Source organism: Bos mutus, chromosome 2 (genome assembly GCF_027580195.1).
Source record: "Bos mutus isolate GX-2022 chromosome 2, NWIPB_WYAK_1.1, whole genome shotgun sequence".
Classification (NCBI taxonomy): domain Eukaryota; kingdom Metazoa; phylum Chordata; class Mammalia; order Artiodactyla; family Bovidae; genus Bos; species Bos mutus.
The window spans coordinates 130,413,968-130,438,015 of record NC_091618.1 but is presented as its reverse complement, the minus strand read 5'-3'; the positions used below and the strand labels follow the sequence as shown (position 1 = coordinate 130,438,015).

The 24,048-nt window shown below is 41.2% G+C and overlaps 1 long non-coding RNA gene across 1 annotated transcript in view; it reads left to right on the top strand.

The window, feature by feature from the left end:
* Window positions 1-24,048, top strand: part of LOC138984697 (uncharacterized) — a 95,483-nt gene that overhangs the window by 5,026 nt on the left and 66,409 nt on the right. Inside the window, exon 2 of the long non-coding RNA XR_011461966.1 lies at window positions 12,043-12,110. This is a non-coding gene — a long non-coding RNA (uncharacterized lncRNA). The remainder of the gene's footprint in view (window positions 1-12,042; window positions 12,111-24,048) is intronic.

Genomic DNA, 24,048 nt, shown 5'->3' with positions numbered 1-24,048 from the left:
TCCCGATGGCCTAGCTGGTAAAGAATCTGGCTGCAATGCGGGAGACTTGGGTTCAATCCCTGGGTTGGGAAGATTCCCCTGGAGAAGGAAATGGCTCCCCATTCCAGTATTCTTGCTTGGAGAGTTCCATGGACAGAGGACCCTGGCAGACTACAGTCCATGGGGTCGCAAAGAGATGGACACAACTGAGCGACTAACACTTCTTTCCCTTTTTTCTGGCCTTCATTGTGTAGCCCCTGTATAGTTAACTGTTCCATGACCCTGTTTCAGGCCTCGTCACACTACCTACTGTCCGCTCATTCCCGGCTGTTAGAGACTGAATGTTTGTGTCCTTACCATATTCATATATGGAAATGCCATCCTCCAGAGTGATGCTATTAGAAGGTGAGCCACCGGGAGATGATTAGGTCACAAGGGTGAGGCCCTCATGAATGGGATTAGTGTTCTTATAAACAAGACTGCTGAGCGCTCTCTTGACCCTGCCATTAAGTGAGGGCATAGTGAGAAGACAACCATATATGAACAAGGAAGTGGCCCATCACCACACACAGAATCATCTGCCAGTGTCTTGATCCTGTATTTCCCAGATTCCAGACTGTGAGAAATAAATGTTTGTTTTTTAAGCCATCCTGTCTATGGTACTTTTTGTCGTAGCAGCCTGAATGGACTAAAGCACTGGCCGTTAATAACTCTCAGCTAGCTACACAAGGCAAAGTGGAGAGTAGGAAAAAAAAATACTCTGCTCAGCCTCTGAAATTAATCCAGACCATCTTCCATTTGCACACTTCATTCTTGTTCTTGTTCCTCACAACCCCGTGTTTGGCTTTTGCTCTTCTCCACCCAGTTTGCGGAGATTGACAGCAAGTCTGTGCTCACTCTCCCACCTTGTCTCTGCACTTGTCTCGTCAGGCCTACGCTGTGCAGGTAAACGACCCACCAGTTCAAGTCCCCCTTTCAAAGCATCCTTCATGAGAGTGGATGGAAGATTTTGTTTGTTCCCTTAACAAAGGTGTATGGCTCATTAACCAAGACGCGGAGTAAAGGAATAGGAAAAGAACATGTAAAGAAGGAGAACTTTCTTGAAGTAAACGGGCAAGCGTTGAAAGAAAGTGGGAGGAGATGAGACAAAAAGGAGATAAGTGCACTTGTGAGAAGTTAACTAAAGGGGACGTAACTCTTTGAAGAAGTGGAAAAGCCAAGGGAAAAGTACCCAAATCCATAACTCTCCTGAAGGAGAAAAAAGAAGAGACAGAAAAGGGACCACCCCAACATAAATTCCTCTGAGCTCACCATATTGGTATGCTCTCAACCTGGGACGGATGGCAGGGATGGATGGAGTATAGGGGGTAGATCTGCAGGAAGAAGGGGCAGAGAAAGAGCCGGTGTCCGGCTCTCTTGACTTGCAGAGAGCCTATGTGTTCGTTCCCTTTAAGTTGGATTAGAAGAGGTGTTGAACGTATCAGACACAAGTGCGTGTCACGTAGAAGTGCATATCAGGAAAAGGAAAGAAAAGCAGAGTGGGTTCAGAAAGCACCCTCTGCGCCAAGTGCTTTCACTACACTGTGGTTCAGATATGAGGAAATCGAGTGTGTTAATGTTAATAAGTTGGGCTAATTGTCACAGCAAATTACTCAACACTGCCTTCTAGGAGCAGACGCTTGGAAAGGACAACGCATGTATTGTACAATAAGAGACTTAGAACTATTGACATAAAAGCAAATCATGTTCACATACAATTGCCAAGTTACAGTTTGAATTTTATTGTTGTCTTACTGGGATTTATACATCATGACTCATCTGCCTGCCCAGGATTGGCAATAATATATGGGAGTCAAGAATGGTAAAGACCTTGACTTCTTAATAATAGAAGCTAGCGCTGCCTTTTTTTTTTCAATTTGTACTGTAACAACAGTCTCTAATAATGACGGAGTGTGAGTTTTTTCTGACCATAAATATATTTCTTAAATAAAATTTTCCAAATACTTCCAGTATTGGTAAGTTTAGGAGTTCTTGTGTAAATTGCTGGTCAAAAGGTAAACAAACATTAGAAGAGTAACTTGGCAAATTGAGCCAAGCGTTTCAAAGTATTCATACAAGTAGATCCAACAGATTCATTTCTAGGGTATTATCCAAGTTTATAAACATTTAAGAAGATATTTATCACAACTTTATTTACAAATTGAAAAACCAAGACTTGAGATGATGATTAAATTATAGTACATCAATGTGATGGAATACATTTAATTAATATTTAATAACCTTGGGAAATGATCATGATACAATAGTAGTAGTCAAAATAGGACAAAAGTGAATGAACTATAATCACTCTAGCTAAATATGAAAGGAAATTTACCAAATCTTAGCAGCAGTTATCTCTAGATGATGGTATTATAAATCATTTTTTATCTTTCTTTTAATCAAAACCTTCAACAATAAACATGCATTAACGTTAAGAATCAGAGGGAACATTGCAATATTATTTGTGTAAAAAGATCTTGCTTCAGAAGCAGTTTACAATGAAATAAAAATGAAAACAAAATTCTTAGTTTATCTATTTGAAAAGAGCACAAAAATCAGGAACTTATGCAGTGAACATGTATGTATGGAGCACTTCGTATGATATTAGTTGTCTATACTGAACTGTATATTGAGAGCCTACCATGTGTGAGATGTGAATGTATGATATATATTCTGAGCCACTGGGGAAGCCCAGTCTGGTATATATATGTGTGTGTGTGTGTGTGTGTGTGTGTGTGTGGGTGTGGGTGTGGGTATGGTGGTTTAGTCGCTAAGTTGTGCTCAACTCTTGTGACCCCATGGACTGTAGCCTTCCAGGCTCCTCTGTCTGTGGGATTCTCCAGGCAAGAATACTGGAGTGGGTTGCCATTTTCTTCTCCAGGGGATCTTCCCAACCCAGGAATCAAATCCAACCCAGTCTTCTGCATTGCAGGCAGATTCTTTACTAACTGAGCTACGAGGGAAGCCATATGTGTGTGTGTGTGTACCATTTATATATTTATAACATTAGGAGCAGCTTTAATCTGATGTTACAGTCATACCTCTTTTCTTTTTCTGATTAATCCTTAAGGAGGTATAAACTTGTACCTTCTTGAAGGTGCCCCTACTCCAGGAACGTATGCAGCTTCGGGACTTTGGTAATTCTTCCACTGGGCTTCCACAGCCAAACGGACAAAGTTGGCTTCTGGGCAGCCTCTGGTGTCCCCGTGTCTCGCTGCCCCTGTTTTGCTGCAGTGAACTGGGCCCTCCAGCCACAGTACTGGTGCAGTACTGCTGGGACCCTTCTGCAGACTGCGTGGTCCTTTAGGGGAGGAAAGAGGAGCCCAGTCTCCCGAAGTCTGCCGTTCTCAGGACTCCACTCTTCCTTCATTTCACAAGCAACCATCTCCCAAGAGTGCTGCCTCCACACTGACCTTGACCTTCTCTATGCTCAAAGCCACTCCTACCCCCGTCCCAGGGATCAAACTGGCAGTGTTGGCTCCCTTTCAGACTACTTTCTGATATAACAGATCTGCATTTTGTCTGACAGTATCTTTTCTGGATTATATGCACTTTGAGTCATTCTCACGCCCGTCCTTCCAGCCTCTCAGTTTGCCTAACAGTCGTGGATCATTTGCGTAAGGACTATCTACATTGCTGAGAAGGTCCCCGTGCAGGCTGCCCAGATGCGTACGATCCAGACCCTCTGCACGCCAGGGCAGCTGCACAAGGCCCCTCTGTCCCTTGTGGTCGCCCTCCACTCCTCCTCGCACATACTGTGGATGGGCAGGAGTTTTGAAGGACGGAATGCTCCACCTTCCCTGTATGCTAAGGTCAAGAAATAGGCAGGTTACTTACAAGGTGGCATTTTTCACACAAGAATGGACACGCAGAAGCAGATGAACAGTGGAGGGGGGGCGATTAGAGGCAGGACAAGATGTTGTAAAGAAGTCAGAGCAGTCTGGGCTTTCCACGCCGTACGGCAGCCTGACAGCTAGGTGTCTTGTCCGAGGAAGAAAGGAAGACCCCGGTGAGGCTGGTTCCCCGCTACGCCTGGAGCAGCATGACCACTCCTTTCTCTGCATGGCCTACCCCACCCTGAGGTCTAGACATCATTCTGGCTCCCCCACTTGCCCCACTTTGCATTTCATTCCGCTTCCTTCGCTTGCTTTCACCACCACCACCCCCCACCCCCAACTCAGGCTCCCAGGGTTCTCCTGAGGTCTGAGCTTGGTTTGTTTCCTGACGAGTGGATGGCTCAGTGGCTATAGAATCTGCCTGCAATGCAGGGGATGCAGAAGATGGGGGTTTGAGCATCCCTTGGACAGCAAGGAGATCAAACCAATCAGTCCTAAAGGAAATCAACCCTGAATATTCATTGGAAGGACTGATGCTGAAGCTGAAGCTCCATTACTTTGGCCACTTGACATGAAGAGCCAACTCATTGAAAAAGACCCTGATTCTGGGAAACACAGGGTGGGAGGAGAAGAGGGTGACAGGGGTTGAGATATTTGGATGGCATCATCAAGTCAATGAACATGAGTTTGAGCAAACTCCAGGAGATAGTGAAAGACAGGGAAGCCTGGCGTGCTGCAGTTCATGGGGTTGCAAAGAGTCAGACACAACTGAGCAATTGAGCAACAAGAATAGCAAAGGAAGAATATAATCTAATCCAAATATACCTGGAGGCATTAATTGTGCAGTGTGCCACTTTTCCAAAGATGTGCATACTTGGAGATTGTTTGAGCAACAATTGATCATCTACTGAAGCCTGTACTATATACCAAAGAGAGTTTTAAAAATATGCAAATAAACCTCTGTCCTAATTCCTGGTCTAAGAAGGGGACTAGACATGTAAAAGAACAGTCGTTCTACATTGTAAGATGTTCTCAGTCACACAGTGGAAGGAGTGAGGTTCTGCCTCGGATGAGGCACAGGGGTGAAAGTCAGGAGAGGCTTACACAAAAGTGACGGTGGAGCGGGTCTTGAAGGATGAATTTAATAGAAAGACTCAGGAAGTACAGGCACTCCCCAGCAAGTACTGAGGCAGAGAAACAGCAGGAAACAAGAGCAATGAATTAGGGCAGTAACTGTGCAATGAAACCTGATTCCAAGTGGCTTCAGAATGAAATGCGAGGAGGACAGAGGCAGAAGATGAGGTTGCAGAGAACAAATTATGCAGCGTCTTCACATGATACTCTAAGCAGTGTGCACTTTATCCTGTTGCTGTAGTCCTCAGCGTCACTGAGTACAAGAATCAAAGTAGGAGTGCTAACCTTTGGAAGAGTAGTTCCAGTTAGGGAAGAGGGAGGCGATTGGAAAGGGAGTATTGTACTTCTGAAGTTCGGGCGAGGCTGTCTTTGTTGTTTTAGGCTGTGGTTATGTGGCTGTTCACTTTGTAATTATTTATTAAATCATTAAATATTTATGATTTCAGTACTTAATGTGAGCTATCCATCTCAATTGTAAAAGAGTTTTCTTTTTAATCAAACTGGGTAATTTGTTGAAAACACAGATTCTAGGGCTTTACACTCTGAGTGTAAGGCCTGGGACTCAGGAATCTGCATTTTTTAAACAGTTAGTGTAGGGCATCTGAAGTCAAAAGGGACCCCTCGACCACACTTTGAGAACACTGCTGGGGCTCTTGTGAAGTCATCCAAAAGGTTTAAGCAAGAAATGAAGAACACAGACTCGCCTGTCCAAATGGCTGGATTAGAGAGAGGAGTAAATTGAGGATGGCTTCTGTCTTGTACCCAATAGTGCTTGTAGGTCCTATATCCCATTTCCTTTGTGGTTTTGAAAAAAATGTGACAAATAAGGTGATGATAATATATAAGTACTAACTGTATTTTTGGAGATTTTTTTTTGGGAGTTCCTTAAATATGAAAAAAATTCAACCCCAGTACAATTAATTTCTAATAGATTTAAGGTATGGAACAAGCCTCTTGGGTATATATTCTGGGGCAAGGAGCAACTTTCTAGAATTTTTTAAATAAGTGCATTCTCAGCCTATGAGTAATAGTTGTCCAGCTACTGACCCACCATCATTATGTCATGTACTTAGTTTTGATTTGTACTTAGACTGATTTGCATGGGTGCTGCTAAATTCTTTTTCTTGTGCTTCTTTATAATCAGAGGGTTATTTTTGTGATATAAAACAGCCAACATGGTATTCTTTCAAACCCTAATCCCTATGGGGAAAAAAAAATGACAAATTCTGTTGCAGAGTTGTTTTTCCTTTGGTATTCACAGAGTTAGAAAAATAAAGAGGAAACTTTACTTGGCCTTAAACAAAGGATAGGAAAGTCCAAAAATATGACACAAAATGTGTCCAGATTTTTTTTTCTCATGAGGAAATGCCACAAGGCTTTTAAATTGCCAGAATTATTACTTGTAACCAGAGTTCGTCCGTTGATTCATTAGATCAGCAAAGTGTGTAAGTCTGACAACACCAAGTGTTGGCTAGGATTAAGAGCGTAGGAACTCATATTCTTCTGGTAAGGGTATAACTTGATACAATCATCTTGGAGAGAAGTTTGGCAATACTTAATCGAGTTAAAGGTGTGCAAATTCTTTGACCCAGAATTTGCACTCCCAGGTGTATTCTCAGAGTGACTCTCTTCCATGTGCCCAGGAATAATCACAGCATCACTGGGTGCTGTATTTAAAAACTGGAAACAACCTACATTATATCAATAAGAATTTATGAGCATGTTATGATACATTCATACAGTGGATATAGCTGTGAAAATAAATAGATCTACAACTTCCATGGGAGTATGTCACAAATATGATGTAGGATAAATGAGCAAGTGGCTATAAAGGTCTATAAGATGATGCCATTTATTATCCAGGCTAAAAACTTGTAAATATTATTGTTGTGTGGGAAATTACCTTGCTACAACGGAAGCCTCTAAGTATAACAGCAGGCAGGCTGTCCAAGAGCTCACAAAGCAGAAGGGCTTACAGACCAAAACGAGATGCTTGAATCACATGGCTTATTAAATCAATTGAAAACACAGCAAGAAGCAAGGTGAGAGAGATGGGGTAGGTTAGCACATTTTAGGTATGATGTAGGGGTCTCATAAGATGACACTATCTGAATACTCAGTCCTGTCCATATCTTCCTTGAGAAGGGTGTGGACCAGAGTTGAGATTTGAACAAAGTGACCCAATTCATAGAAGGTGCCTGGAGTCAAAACACACACTTGCTCTACAGGTTTGGGAGCAAGTGCTTCTGGCTGACAGCTGCACTGTAATTAGCCTGATGAGCAGTTATGGATTTAATCTTGTATCCATTGTGCAGAGGATGTGAGGAGCCAATAGTCGGCTGAATTAAAACCTCGTAAATAGTGAACTCCTCATGTGCCCCCTGTATCTTAAGTGTGCCGTGGGTGTTTGATGATTCATGGCCTCATACATATTTAGCATATTGTGACTATTAAGTATTTCTTGCTCTTTCCATCTGTTTCCAGGTATGTTCATTATAGTTCATTATTTAAGCGTTATACTTACTTTATGTACATCTAACATCTCAAGTTACTGACTTATCTTACATATTTTATAAAACTTGCCTGTCTCATAAGCTGTTTCCCTTAATTCTTCATTTTACTTTTCTCCCTGTGCGTTCATTTCTCTTATTTTCTAAAGCAGAATTGAATAGTCTTTGTTAATTGAAATACATTTAACATACAATATTACATAGTGTACTGCATAGTGGTTTGACATTTGCATACATTACAAAATGATCCCCTTGTTAAGTCTAGTAACCATCTGTTTCCGTATGAAGTTATTGCCGTATTATTGACCGTATTCCTTATGCTGCATATTACATCTCTGTGACTTGTTTATTTTATAGCTAGAGGCTTTTACCGCTTAATCCCCCTCACCTATGTTGCCCACCTCCCCTCCCTTCTGGCAACCATCTAGTTTATTCTCTGTACCTATGAGTCCGTTTTCAGTTTGTTTTTCAGATTACATATAAAAGTGAGATCATACAGTACTTGCTTTTCTCTGACTTATGTCACTTAGTGTGGTACCATCTAGATTCCTCCATGTTGTCACAGATGATTTCATTTTTTATGGCTAAGTAGTATTCCCTTGTAAACATACCACATCTTTATCCATTCAGTTGTCAATGGATACTTAGGTTGCTTTCATATCTTGACTGTTTTAAATAATGCTGCTATGAACGTTAATGTGTGTATTTCTTATAGAATTAGTATTTTTGTTTTCTTTGTTTTTTTAGTATTTTTTTTTGTTCTAGGTTTTTGGTTTTTTTTTTTTTTTTTTTGGGTAAATACCCAGGATTGGAGTTTCTGGATTGTATGGTAGTTTTATTTTTTATTTTTTTGAGGAACCTCCTCACTGTGTTCCATAGTGGCTGCACCAACTTACAAGCCCACCAACAGCCCATGGGGTTTCCCTTTTCTCCTCATCCTCATCAGCACTTGTTATTTGTGTTCTTTTTAATGATAGCCATTCTGACAGGTGTGAGGTAGTATCTCATTTTGGTTTTGATTTGCATTTCCCTGATCATTAGTGATATTGAGCATCTTTTCAGGTGACTGTTGGCCATCTGTATGTCTTCTTTGGAAAAATGTCAACTCAGATCCTTTGCCCACTCTGGTGTTTGTTTTTTAATGTTGAGTTATATGAATTATTTAAGATGTTAACCCCTTACTGGATATAGTGTTTGAAATTATCTTGTCCCGTTCAATAGGCTGCCTTTTTGTTTTGTGGTGGTTTCCTTCACTGTGCCAAAGACTGTTAATTTGATGTAGTCCTTGGGACCCAGCCACCCTGGCCCAATTCTGTCCATTAGGGGAAGATGGTTACCTATTGAGGAGTATGTGAAGGACTTGAACAGAACTGTAACTACAGATCCCTAGGTCAAGGCCTCACTGTAGCTGGGCAGGGGCCAAAACCAGCAAAGGCATTATTGCAGAATGGACTATGTACGAGTGAAAAAATTCAGAGTTTTCCCTCTAGACCTAGAATTGGAAACACAATTCACCCTTGTCTTCCTTTGGACTAAGTCCTGAGGTCTTAGACAATTTGAGGAGAGTCTATGTTAAACCTTCTGCTGAGAGAGCAAGTAAAGGTCTAAAAAAAATTATTATAAAAATAAAGATTTGACTCTAGCAATAAAATGGCTTTGTGGGTTAGGTCAGAAAATATTCACTGTATTATGCAAATATTATGTATTAAGTATGTGTTAATTTATAGTTAGATGTTACTTTTATAAGTTCTATTCCAAACACCAAATTAACTTAAAAGTGTAACATATAATCCTCAATGCATAATCAATATAAAAGTACATAAAAGTGGTAAAAATATTAATATAAAGATTTCTATACTTTAATCTTTGAAAATAACATATTATAACTGGACTTTGACAGTGTCTAGATGAATTTTGACAAATAGGACTTTGCTTTACTGTCAACATAGCCTGGTTAAAAAGTTCAACTTCATATCAAAGTTGATATGTATCATTCTATACAATCAGAGGAGGGAAGTTAAATTGTGTGTGATCTGTTTCATCTGGTTGGATACTAAACATCTTGGAAGATGCTGTTTATTCCTCACCGAGAACTCTATAACACTCATCCAACATCTTTGAAAGAATTTTGGTCAAACCCTAAACATTGAAATTTTTGTAGCTGATGCTCATGCCTAACTTCTTGAAATATGAATCAAATGAAATCTGCAAACTAGGATTATCATTGCTTAACACTGAGGTGCTCACTGAAAACAGTGTTAAACGGGAGTGAATCCTTTCTCCAGTGAGCCTCAGGGAGATGTGGTGCACTTATTTAACTTACTCGACTGAAGTGACTTAGCGGCAGCAGTTCACTTAAAATTATAAGGGACGGGGGAGCCTGGTGGGCCACCATCTATGGGGTCGCACAGAGTCAGACACGACTGAAGCGACTTGGCAGCAGCAGCAGCAGATCCAGAGCTCCTAGGAGGCAGGCCCTGTGTCTGAATGGTTTTCAAGCCTCCAACCTTTGACCTGGTATGGAGTCTCTAGCAGCTGCCCAATAAATATTTGGTGAATTAAGTGGTTTTTTATTTGAGGCGGTGTGATTTGGTAGGTTAGCACAGCTGCAAGTGATGCTCTGTATCATTCTTAACCAAAAACATACCTTTTTCTATTTAGATATATTGTAGGATTATGTCTATATTGTAAAATTGTGGAGAGTTTGAATAATTGAATTTGATAAAAAGGACTATAACTGTGCTTTGTTGTCAGAAAATTGTGGAGTCAATATTTTAGGAACGACTATTAACATTGTGGAGCCTTGCGGTCTCCAGGCCATGGGGTCGCCAAGAGTCAGACGTGACTTTGTGACTAAACAACAGATTTAACATTGCATTTAAGAGAAGTGTGCCAAGGGTGGAGGCAGCCCTGCCTCCTGAGGGACTAGAACCAAAAACCAGGGAGCCAGGAGGAAGCTGGGGAGCATGCTGTCTTTCTCCTCTCTGCTCTTCTCTCTATAGATTTCTCTTTCCTCTTTTTTTGCAGGTATTTTTATTGACTCAGGGTGCACAGCCCCATTACTGTTGATCCACAGTTCCTTGGTGCATCTTTTCTGTTGGAGAAACCAGGACAGACTGAGAGGAACATTTTGTCTTGATTTCAAACTCAAGTGAGGAAGACTGATCTGCCCAGCTCAGGCCAGAGTTATCACTCAGTAACTCGTGTGATAACAGACTTAATAGAACTGATTTTATATTTTCGAAGGAAAAAATGTGAATCATGTATGTTGTTAGTTAAAACCATGTTACACTGCTGGGCTCTAAATTCTCAGAAGCCTGGGAGGTTTCCTTCCTTGAAGGGTGAAAACACAGTAATAGATGTCCCCAGGCACACATCGGGCCCGTCTCTCTGGGAACCTAGAACATGTCCTTGACTTCTGTTCTCAGAGGAGACTGACTGAGCACGAGACATCACGCAGACAGTCAGCTGTCCGGGGCAACCCTAGTCCATTCTTGATGGTTAAGTGTGAAGAGCCTGAAGAGTAAATAATCTTCAGAAATGCATTGGTGTCAGAGGAGCTGGTCCACAGTCATGCCACGATGCTCTGGTTTTAAGGACTCTCAGGAACAGCCCCAGAGGCGAGTGTGCAGCTGCCATGGGAGCAGCTGGTGGGCTCGGGGCTGGGCTGCGGGAGGCTGGGCCCTGGGAGGGGGGCAGAGCGTGGGCGAGGGTGGCTGGAGGTGGCCCTGCTCACTGCCGTCTGCTTCGCTCGGCTTGCTAGGTTGGCACATGGATTGAAAACTGTACGTCTGAATCTATTTCCGGCTTTTAAATGTGTGAAGGAAAAACGTAACTTTATTATTTTATTTTTGTCAAGTTAAAGACAGAGCCAGATGCCCCTGAAGCGTATGCATTCTATAAGGAGTTTCTGTTCTTTGGCGGAGCATCTTTGGAAGCAAAAATCAAAGACAAATAGGTCATCTCCTTCCTCTAAGTTTTCTGGAGGAAGACTGGCCAGAAAAAAGAGTCAGCACTGGTAACTAATGAACGAAATAAAGCCAGGGAAGATGTTGACATTTTTAAAAAAGAATTTTTAAAGGAAAAACAATGAAGTAAGTGTTGATGTAATATGAATATGTTATTATTCGTTAAAATGCCAAAAAATACTGCAGATACGAATAACCTTTTAAAATTTACTGAGAAACACATGAACACTTATATACATTCCCTCACCAGAGGGGTTTGGAAATCTTCAAAGCTTAATACCCTTTTGTGAATGGTCAGTCAGAGTAATTAGGAATGAAAGAAATCTGGAGGAAAAAAAAAACAACACATTAGCAACACAACAGATATATTCCTGGGAGAGGCTGTTACGTTAAATTCACCTTCAACTGTAGTGCTTTGCAGTCAGAGAAAATTTTATAAAACAAAATACTGCAGATGTGTGTTTACTCAAAGGATATTTTTAAGCACGTGCTGTGTGCCAGGCAGTGTGCTAAGCATGGGGAATATGCTGGTAAATAAGCTGAATGCTATCCCTACATATACCTATTCCTGCCCAGGTTTTGAGCTGACCAGAGAAAATCACCATCACAATGACCAAATCAAACAGCTGCATGGGACCTAAGAGGTGAGTTCGTCCTAACTTTTATTTTACACAGGAAACTGAGCCCCAAAATGTATAAGCCATGCTGTACTCTTGGCCTCTCTGTTTTTGCTATCAAAAAGAAGCATGTCTTGTCCCATAGGTCCTTCTAAAATGTTCAGAGTATATGTCAGGTAACAAATGTAGATTTTAATCTATTTCAAAATACCCTTGATAGACTGTCAATATTCCTGTGACTTTCTGGAAATGAAACAGGAAATCAAATTTTAAAAAAGCCCAGGGTCCAATTTTCAATATCTAATCCAGTTTCTTCAGGAAGTGTTAGCTATGTGATTTCTATTACCATCAAAAACAGTGATACAGTGTGATACTGACCATCTGTTTAGGAAATGGCAGATACACTCGGAAAATCCAGAGTAACAGGAACTCAGACCCGTCATCGGTTAGAGAGATGATCAGTCCAAGAAGATGCCACTTGGGTCAGGTGTGGATGAAGCGTTGTTAGGTGGGCCATCTGAACTTCATGCATAACTGTCTTCTAGACGTGTGATAACCTTGTGTCCCTTGGTTGTCTGACCTGCAGTTGTACAGCACTATTAGCGCAATGCTTGCCACCCAAAAGGATGTTGTGACACTTGCTAAAGTCAATGCTATTAAGCAGTCTGAGCAATTCAAAAGGGTGCTGCATAACCCAAAATCACTCTACAGGGACACCTCCTTTTTTATATTCCTAAGACTCTTGAGAGTCCCTTGGACTGCAAGGAGATCCAACCAGTCCATCCTAAAGGAAATCAGTCCTGAGTGTTCATTGGAAGGACTGATTCTGAAGCTGAAACTCCAATACTTTGGCCACCTGATGCAAAGAGCTGACTCATTTGAAAAGACCCTGATGCTGGGAAAGATTGAAGGTAGGAGGAGAAGGGGACGACAGAGGATGAGATGATTGGATGGCATCACCAACTCAATGGACACGAGTTTGGGTAAACTCCGGGAGTTGGTGATGGACAGAGAGGCCTGGCGTGCTGCAGTCCATGGGGTCACAAACAGTCAGACACGACTGAGTGACTGAACTGAACTGAACTCTTAATATGGTGATATAATGGGGTATTCCTCAAGATATGTTTGAATGTCTTTGTGTTTCATTTCATTTGTTATTCATTCTAACTTTTACACTGATTATTATTATTCAGTTCAGTTCAGTCACTCAGTCGTGTCTGACTCTTTGTGACCTCATGGACTACAGCACACCAGGCTTCCCTGTCCCTCACCAACTCCCGGAGTTTACTCAAACTCGTGTCCCTTGAGTTGGTGATGCCAGCCAATCATCTCATCCTCTGTCTTCCCCATCTTCTCCCGCCTTCAATCTTTCCCAGAATCAGGGTCTTTTCAGATGAGTCAATCTTCACGTCAGGTGGTCAGAGTATTGAAGTTTCAGCTTCAGCATCAGTCCTTCCAAGGAATATTCAGGACTGATTTCCTTTTAGGAGGGACTGGTTGGATCTCCTTGCAGTCCAAGGGACTCTCAAGAGTCTACTCCAACACCACAGTTCAAAAGCATCAATTCTTCAGTGCTCAGCTTTCTTTATAGTCCAACTCTCACATCCATACATGACCACTGGAAAAACCATAGCTTTGACTAGATGGAACTTTGTTGGCAAAGTAATGTCTCTGCTTTTCAATATGCTATCTAGGTTGGTCATAACTTTTCTTCCAAGGAGCAAGCATCTTTTAATTTCATGGCTGCAGTCAACATTATAATTAACCTGGCACTAAAGGGAACCTATTTTCTTGAGGCCCCTGTGCTTGTTAATCTGTAGCTAAAATGAATTGGGTCATGATTTCTTAGCTGAATCCAGATCATTTGGCCAGGGACTCTGATATGTTGGAAACACATGTTTGAGAATCTGTTTGGCTGGATGACTTGGACTGAAACCTCAATATTAAAAAAGAAAGAATGAAAGAAAGAAAAAGCACAACTAAAGACAATCTAATAAATCTAAATACCTGATAGCATTCAAGCTGTCAAGGATGATGGTGACCTAAGCGTCACAGATTACTATCTATAGAGCTCTCTTTATTTTTCTTCTTCCCTCCTTCCCTCCCTTCCTTACCTCCGTTCATCCTTTCTCTCTCTCTCTCTTTTTTCTTTCTTTTTTATAATAGGTTTATTGAGATGTAATGCACATAACAAAAAATTTACCCTTTCAGAGCATACAGTTCAGTGTTTTTAGTATATTCACAAAGTTGTACAATTGTCAGCCAAAATTTCAGAACATTTTTATCAGCCCAGAGAGATTGTCAGCCAAAATTCCAGAACATTTTTATCAGCCCAGAGAGACCCCATACCCATTAATAGTCACTTCCCAGTGTCCCTTCTCCAAACAACTACTAATCAAATTCCTATCCCTATGGATTTGCCTACTGTGGACGTTTTATATAAATGGAATCATACAAGAAGTGGCCTTCAGTATCTGGCTTCTTTCACTCAGAATAATGCTTTCAAGTTTCATTCATACTCATTCTTTTTATAGCCAAATAATATTCCGTTTATGGATATGCTACATTTTGCTTATTCATTCATCAGGACATTTAGGTTATTTCCACTTTTTAGCTATTATGAATATTAGTGTACAGGTTTTTGTGTGAATGTGTATTTCAACTAGAATTGCCAGATTATATAGTAAGTCTTACGTTTAATTTTTTTTGGAACTGAGACGGTCTTTCAGAAGACTGCATCATTTTACATTTCCACTCATAGAGAATAAGGGTTCTAATTTTTCCACATCCTTGCTGACACTTGTGATTGTCCAAATTTTTGATTATAGCCATCTTAGTGAGTCTGCAGTGATTTCTCATTGTGATTTTGATTTGCATTTCCTTAACGACAAACATCGTTGAGCATCTTTTCATGCATTTGTTGGTCACTGTATATCTTCTCTGAAGAAAGTCCTTTGCCTATTTTTAATTGGGTTATTTATTTTTATTGTTAAATTTTAAGAATTCTTTATGTATTCTGATACAAGTCCCTTAACAGATAAGTGATTTACAAATATTTTGTTCCATTCTGTGTGTTCTCTTTTTACTTTGTTGAAGTGAAGCACAAAATTTTTAATTTTGATGATGTCCAATTTATCTTCTGTTGTTGTTTGTGCTTTTGGGTGTCATATTTAAGAAACTATTGCACAATCTATGGTCACAAAGATTTATTCCTATATTTTCTTCTAAGAATTTTGTAATTTTAACTTTTGTATTTAGGTCTCTGATTCATTCTGAGGTAATGATTTTATATAATGCAAGGTCAGAATCCAACTTAATTCTTCTTCTGTATGTAGATATCTAGTTGTTCCTTTTAATTGTCTTGGTTAGCTCCTTTGTAGAAAATCAGTTGACCATACACATGAGGGTTTTATTTTTGCATTCTCAGTTTTGTTCCGTCGATCTAAATGTCTGTCCTTATGCCACTATCACACTGTCTTGATTGCTATAACTTCGTAATAAGTTTTGAAATGGGAGGAGTGTGAGGAAATGTCTGCAAAAAGTCCAGCTGAAATTTTGATATGTATTATATCAAATATGTAGATCAATTTAAGGAGTACCACCACTTTAACAATATTGAGTCTTGAAAGCCTTGAACCTAGGGTGTCGATTCCATTTATTTAGATCTTCTTTAATTTCTTCCAGTGATGTTTTAAAAGTTTTCAGTGTACAAATCTTTTACTTATTTTATTAAATTTTTCCTATTTTATTCTTTTTTTATGTTACTGTAAATGAAATTTTCTTAGTTTCACATTGTTCACTGCCAGTGTATAGAAATATATTGACATTTGTATATTGATCTTGTATCCCATAACCTTATATGTTTGTTAGTTCTAGTATTTTTTTTTAGTAACTTCCTTAGGATTTTCTGTATACAAGAGCATGTCTTTTTTCTTTTCAGCTTAGATCCCTTCTGTTTCTCTCTCTTGCCTAATTGTCCTGTCTTCAGTACAGTATTGAACAGGAGTGGTAAGAATGGATACCCTTGTCTATTTCCTAATCTTAGAGTGAACACATCTGGTCTTTCACCATCATGTATGGTATTAGTTGTGGATTTTTTGTAGTTGACCCTTATCAGGTTCAGGAAGTTCCCTGTGTAGTTCTCTTTTAATGCCACTGATGGGCAGGACTGAATAGAAAACTAATGAGATCTAAAAGTTCTTTTGGGACTCTATGTCCTTTTTAATGGTGTAATAAGATATGGAAACAGTGCCCACTAGAGCCAAGTTATCTTTCTTTTACCCCCCTGGAAAAGGCTGCATGTTGCAGAGGGAACTTTTCTATATTTCAGTTTTCCTATCCCCTAACCCACGGGTCTGGAGAAGGCAATGGCAACCCACTCCAGTACTCTTGCCTGGAAAATCCCATGGATGGAGGAGCCTGGTAGGCTGCAGTCCATGGGGTCGCTAAGAGTCGGACACGACAGAGCGACTTCCCTTTCACTTTTCACTTTCCTGCATTGGAGAAGGAAATGGCAACCCACTCCAGTGTTCTTGCCTGGAGAATCCCAGGGATGGGGTAGCCTCGTGGGCTACTGCCTATGGGGTCACACAGAGTCGGACACGACTGAAGTGACTTAGCAGCAGCAGCAGCAACCCAGGGGTCCCCAACCCCCGAGCCATGAACTGGTACCAGTTCACTATCTGTTAGAAACTGGGCCACACCGCAGGAGTTGAGCAGTGGGCAAAACTGAAACCATTTCCCCCGTCTACACCCACCCTGCAGTCTGTGGAAAACTGTCTTCCACAAAATCGGTCCTTTGTACCAAAGAGATTGCAGATTGCTGCCCTAAGCATCTTCCTTACCTCCCACTGCATGAGCGCAAACTGATTGTGGCAAGTAAATATCATGGCTTCTCTCCACACTCTCCTTATGCTTGTAGGACACGGTGTATTTGTACCCAGATTTCAGTAGCAGACATTCTGTGGATGATATATAAAATAGACTGCAGGAAAGCCTGTAAAGTATCAACTCCAGAAAACCATCTCGACAAACTTCTAAGGAAACAAGATATTATCAAATCCAACTGAAAGTTTAGGTCTCATGGGATCTGGCAAATTAGGATTTGCTTTGCATCCTGGAAAAAGAATTGCTGATTTGATGATGATTATGACAATGATAAAGGTGGTGATGATGCAGCAGCACCAATTGACTGCAGAAGAACTACCAGGTGCTGAGTGGCACCTTTAAGAAGCTGAAGCCAAAGAGCCAGTGCAGCACTGGCCGCCCAGATAAAAGCAATCACAGCCAGGGAAGACCCGATATGGCAGAATGAGTTGAATGGCTTTGGTTCTATTCTCTATTTTCTAACTTCCTGTTGACTATTAGATGGCCGTTTTCCTTAGTTATCAGTGCTAATCTCTCACTCTCAACTTTTAGCCCTGTGCCTTAGCTCTTTATAATGTCTAGAGACAGTAAGTACTGCCCTTGGCTACCCTGTGAACCTCTCCCTTAAATGGCAGAATAAAAACACCACACGTCTCCTGTTTTTGGAACTGACCCTGCAGAACCCTAGGTTTGACTTTGCTTAGCCTTGCATTATTTCTGTATGACAGTTACAATCTGAAAAGCAAACCATAACATTGAAAAAAAATTTTTATGGTCCACATCATGTGCTTTCAGAGCTAAGTAACAAAAGCGTTGCACTCTTTAAGTCTTAATAACAAGACCAGTTCTGCTCTTTGAATTGGGAGCCAGCTTTGCTGCCTCTGATAGAAGAGAGATTATTTCTTGCTTATTTTCATTCTTTTTTAAAGCATTCTCAGGTATTTAACTTATTTTTATCATGTTGGATTTTAGTTGATTTGCAATCTTGTGTTATGCTTATTTCCATTCTGCCAACTCCCATCGTTTTAGGCAAGAATTATCTGGATAAAAAGAACTTTAAAAGAGCAAAGAATCTTCCTTTGCTTTCAGATGAAACTGTAACCCAATCACAGAGTAAGTTAGAAGTTAGGTAATTGGGAATTGTTTCTTCTGATGTGATGTGAAGTCGCTCAGTCGCGTCCAACTCTTTGCGACCCCATGAACTATAGCCTACCATGCTCCTCCGTCCACGGGATTTTCCAGGCAAGAGTCCTGGGGTGGGTTGCCATTTCCTTCTCCAGAGGATCTTCCCGACCCAGGGATCGAACCCAGGTCTCCTGCCTTGTAGGCAGACGCTTTACCATCTGAGCCATCAGGGAAGTTTCTTCTGAGGATGACATCATTTAGCTCTATGTAATAACTTCTGCTCGATGGAAGGAAAGAAAGAAGGAATGATCTAAGAAAAATGGATTGGGATACATGAAAACTCACAGCAGTGTTTTACCTTTCGGTTCTCCGTGAAGGAGTTTCCTGTTTCTTGGGAAATGCCACTGATCCCTATGAGAAATGTGTTTGTAGTGGTCCGTGCTAGCTCAGAGCGTCCCAGGAACTGCTAGAGATTGATGGTAAGAACTAAGGAACCACCAGAACAGCTGGCCAAGGGTGAAGAACTGATAGACAAGAGGAGATGAGGTTTGGTTTGTAGTTTGGGCCACACTAAGGAAACAGTGAGGCGAAAGAGTGAAACGCAGGGTGATTTTTGCTCAAGTCTTTATGAGCTGTTACACTAATTTGTGGGCAAAGAGGAGAACCGGCTCGGATCCTGGGCTGCGACTTAGCTCTACGATGAGACAGCACATCCTCAGAGGCTTCTTATGTGGCCTCACTAAGAGTCCAGGGAGAGGGATTTTCCACTCAGCTACGTGATAATAAAATTTAAGTCCTGATTTGCAGGCAGTTAAAAGAAAGGACAAAGCTAATGTCCTCGTAAAAGCCCGAAAAAAGGAAACAATTAAGGAAATGATCATGAAAACTCTTAAGAACCATTTCCAAGATTGAATCATAAAAATGTACGCTAAAAACTTAATAGCAATAATCATGGTGATGAGGATAAAGACTGTAATCCAACCAAAGAAGTCGTTCAATTCCCATATGACTATCCTAAGAGAAAAGAGACGCTAGCCTAAAGGAAATATCAAAACTTTTTTTTCTTTGAGTGCATAATCCTGTTATTTTTTTCAGAGAATTTGCATTTGGAGGTTTATTTTGAGTAAATTTCCTCAGAGAAGTGTTATGCTCCCTTACTCTGAGGATATAGAGAGTACAGATAGTGTCAGAACCAGAAATGGAAATGACACTCAGAAATTAAATAGGGCCCAAATGAAAATACTGTGCAGGTGAAATGTTTTTAAATCACTAGTACATTTTCCTAATCTCTCTGATAGGGGTAATTTAGTTTTGGGTGAGAGTGGGGATGGGATGGGTGGGGTGAGGGTGGGGAGAAATTGTGTTTTGGTACCACAGGACTTGAAAGGGAAAGGAAGAATACCTGTTGTTCCTCCATTTGGATTATATTAAACAATTTTCAAATAAATCATGCCTTCTCAGCAAAAAAAATAAAAAGGAAGTACTGAGCTTCCAGACGGAGTCTAACTTCAGATGACCTTGGGAAGACCCTAAGGTAGTGCATTTCAGTTAAAGCTGAAGTGGAGCGGATTACCTAAGGACTCAGAATTGAAATGTGCGTAAATCCAATTATACAAATTATCTAAAAGCTATTTTTAGGAGAAAAGTCACAAAATATAGTTACGATGCACAGGTAAGATTATTAAGAAAAATTTTTTATGAGAAACAAGTCCTGGAGTTTAGAATTAGGGACTCAGTACATGGGTTGTGCATCTGTGAGAGCCAAGGGGGCCACAGGAAGGACCCAAAGGTGCAGTTTCCTTCGGCCCAAAAGAGGATGCACGGCAGGGCATACCCTCTGATGTTTGAGGATGTGAGCAGATCTCCAGGTTATAGGTACCTTCATGTTATCTTACAGTTTATGAAGCCCTTCATTTGTATATAAGCGTTTGCTGTTCTAATCAAATGCAACTTGAGATAGACTTTAATTTTAACACATTTAAGTGTTAACACATTTTATTATATACTGGATTATTGCACATCATAATAATTAGACATAAATACTAACTTTGTATTTTTGTCTTCTCATTTTGCCATTTCTTCAACATGCAAAAACTAAGGTCAATGCTTATGTCCCTAATGCCAAGTACAATTTAACTATCATCCTTTTCGGTCCTAACTTTCTCATCAGGTACCTGCTTATTTGGTTTGGTATCTGCCCCTCAGTACCTGAATCCATGCTCCTGGCCTGGGGTTCTCTGTGCCTAAGTATTTTATCCCAGTATCCCTCTGCTATACCTTCACCCCATCCACCCATTCTCCAGGATTTGGGCAACCGCTTTCTACTTCCATTCCTGCTCATTGTCTTAGGGAGCGAGAGGCTTGAAGTGGCAGGAACTCTGGTCCAAGACTTAAACTGTAGTCTTCAACAGAAGGGCAACAGGAATGTTACCAGGTTGTAACTGAGGAAAAGAAGGAACAGGGAAGGCAAAGTGGAAGGTGAAGAAGGGAAGGGATGGGATGGGCCTGGAAAGTATAGGCTGCTTCCTTTCTCAATTATGGTAAAGTGCCCACGGCATCCAAGAACCAGGAGGCCAAAGCAAGCAGGAGGAGACCTCTTTGGGATGTGGTGAATGGTGCAACATGTCACCCACATCTCCTTGCAGGAATAAAGGCCTTATTTCTCCAAATGCCAGAAGTGCTGGTAGCCAGCAGCCTTCAACTGTCTGCCTTGTTTAGAATTGCCTGGGCTGAAGGGAGCTGTCTCCGCCCTCAGTCATAGCCCCTTCCTGCAGCTCTTTGTATCCAGTGACTGATCAAAATCAAAGGCCACTCCTTCACCCCTAACAAACAATGAACCTCTCTGAAGGTCCAGCTCAGCTTCACTGTAGCAAGGAATTGGTGTTTAATGGATGTAGAGTGTCATTTGGAGATAATGAAAATTTCTGGAGATGGATGGTGATGAAGATGGTTGCACAATAATGGGAGTGTACTTAATGCCACTGAACTGTACACTTGAAAATGGTAAGGATGATCAATTTTATGATATATGCATTTTACCACAATAAGAAGTTAATAAATAAGTTAATTGAGAAAATACAGGGAGGGGTAGGGTCAGGTATGCTTTCAGTTTCACTGCAGTTCTCTTAAGTTACGTTTCCAGCGCACTTTGGGTTGGTGTGGTTTCAGGGGCTAAATTATAGAGCAGTTCTCAATTTTGGCTGCAAACGAAAGTCAGTTTGGAAGCTTTAAAAAAATGATGCTTCAGTACCTCCATGCTGATTTATACATAATTGTCTAGGGACCTAGGTTTGGGTATTTTTAAAAGCTCCTGGTGATTCCAATATGCAAAGCTCAGTTGAGATTTACTGAGCGAGAAGAACTGCAGCCCACACCTTCCCCACCCACTTGCTCTTGCTCCTGAAGATTTATTTGGCCACTTGCATATCTTTCTAGACTATCTTTCCAACTCACCTGCTCTTGCACGTACCCAAAGTACAGCTGAACCCAACGACTTGTCATTTATCCTCTTCTGTCAGAGCCTGTCTGACTTCTGTCCCTTTGCTCCAGTTTCCTCTAGCAAGACTGCCCTCATCTGACCAGTATCAGCCTCAGTGGGCCCCTCCTTTGAGAAGCCTGCCCTCAGCACCCTCACGAGGCCATGCCAGATGCCCTCCTCTAAACCCTGGAAAGACTGCCTGTGGAGACCCCCCCTGCCCCCCCCCCATACGGCTGCCCTGATCACAGAGGTGGGAGACCCCTCCCCAGGTCCGGGAGCCAGTCTTTCCTCTTTGTTCCCAAGTGCAAAGCAAGACACCAAGGACGTTATCAGTACACGTCGGTTGAACAAATAGATTTCTTTAATAGGTAATTCATCCCACAATTGAATAGCATTTTTTTTTCTTTGCCACTACAAAACATTTTAATGATCAATTTTGATATCCATTTGGGCTACTTTCTTACTTTTTGAAATATGAACCTTCCTCCCTTTGAAGAATCTGGTCTTCATTATTTTTTAATTAATTTATTTTTTAATTGAAAGATAGTTGCTTTACAGAATTTTGTTGTTTTCTGTCAAACCTCAACATACATGTATCCCCTCCCTTTTGAACCTCTTTGAAGTAAATGCATTGGGAAGAACTTACCAGGTCAGTGTAAATGAGGCAGTTTTCTTTTCACATTAATTGAGCCATTATTATGTTTCTGGGATTGTGCTAAAGCTTTACTTAGAATTTCTTACTGCATCTCCATGACAACCCTAGGAGGCAGGTACTATCATCTCCATGTTATAAATAAGAAACCAATTTCAGACAGGTCAAAAATTTGCCCAGGGGCTTCCCTGGTGGTCTAGTGGTTAAGAATCTGCCTGCCAGTGCAGGGAACACAGGTTCGATCCTTGATCCGGGAAGATCCCACATGCCCCAGAGCAGTTGGGCCCACGGACGACAACTACTGAGCCTGTGCTCTAGAGTCCGGGAACCAAAACTGCTGAGCCCACATGCTGCCACTGCTGAAGCCCACGTGCCCTAGAGTCTGTGCTCTGTGGCTAGAGAACCTACTGCGATGAGAAACCAACCCATGCACCCAGCTGGAGTACCCCTAGTCCTTGCAACTAGAGTAAAGCCTGTGCAGCTTTTGAAAAAACTACGAAGACCCAGCGCACACAAAATAAATTATTTTTTGAAAAACGCCTAAGCTCAATCCTACCAGGTAACCATTGTAGCCATCAAAAAAGGGGCAGATTTTGAGTTTAAAAGTGGCAGCAAGTTCATAGTCTCCCAGGTCCTCGACAGGAGAAATGCAAATCTTCTCTGAAAGAATGCCTCTTAAAACCTAAGCCTCACACTTGAGAAGAACATTTCCAAGGAATGTGAGCTCACAAAAGGAAAAAAAAAAAAGAATTTACCCAGGATCCCAATGAGTGTACAGCAGAGCTGGGGGTTTCAGCTAGAATACAAGTGATGATTCTAGGTCTTTCCTGATTTGGCGAAATCAGAGCAGAAATGTAGGAGGTCACTGGGAATCTAAAACAAGAAGAGAGACTGTAACTGGTAGGAAAAGGGAAAAAAAAAAAAAAAAATTGAGGTCACAGACAGAAATGACAAATGTTGAAATCTTACTTCTTTTGCTCAGGCCTCAGCTTAACCATGAGGAGATATTTATTTATTTATTTTTGGTTTTGGATTTTTATTTTTTTAATTAATTAATTAATTTTTTACTTTACAATATTGGTTTTGCCATACATCAACATGCATCCGCCACGGGTGTACACGTGTTCCCCATCCTGAGCCCCCCTCCCACCTCCCTCCCCCATGAGGAGATATTTAAATGACAAGCACCGGGCTGGAAGCTGGGACCCTCGTTCCTCAGATGCACTTCAGTTGAGCTCAGCCCAGCAATGTTTATTGAAGATCTGTCCCACACCAGAAACAGAACCGGTGCCAGAGGTCTGGCTCCAAGCACAGATGATGCTAGGTCTCTTTGCTCACATAGGGCTCTCACTCTGCTAGGGCAAAGAGGTACACCATTAGCAGTCACTCCAAGTACAAAGGGATGTGTTTTTATTTTCAAGGTATGTTTCTGCAGCTGTAGAAGTACAGGGCCACCAAGTTTTCCAGAGAAATCAGGGCGGGTTTGACAGCACAACTGACATTTGAACTTGGGTTCGGTGTGTGAATGGAAAAAGAGCATGAAAGTTCAGCAGGTGTGAAAGCAAGAATTCAAAAGACAGAGTAGGTGGGAATGGGTTAAGGAGTCAAGGTTATGGTAGGGACTAGTGGGTTGGGAGGAACACAGGATCGCCTTTGCCTAGCTAAGGGATCTGACCTTATCCTGTGAATTTAAAAGCAAGAGAGTAATGGGATTATATATGCGTTTTAGAAAAAATGTACTTTGATGGAGCTGTGAATGAGAGAACGCTTAGAACTCTGACAAAATGCAAATCCTGGAGTAGATCTGCAGTGTTTGTATGTGTGTGCATGTGACAGAGAGGATC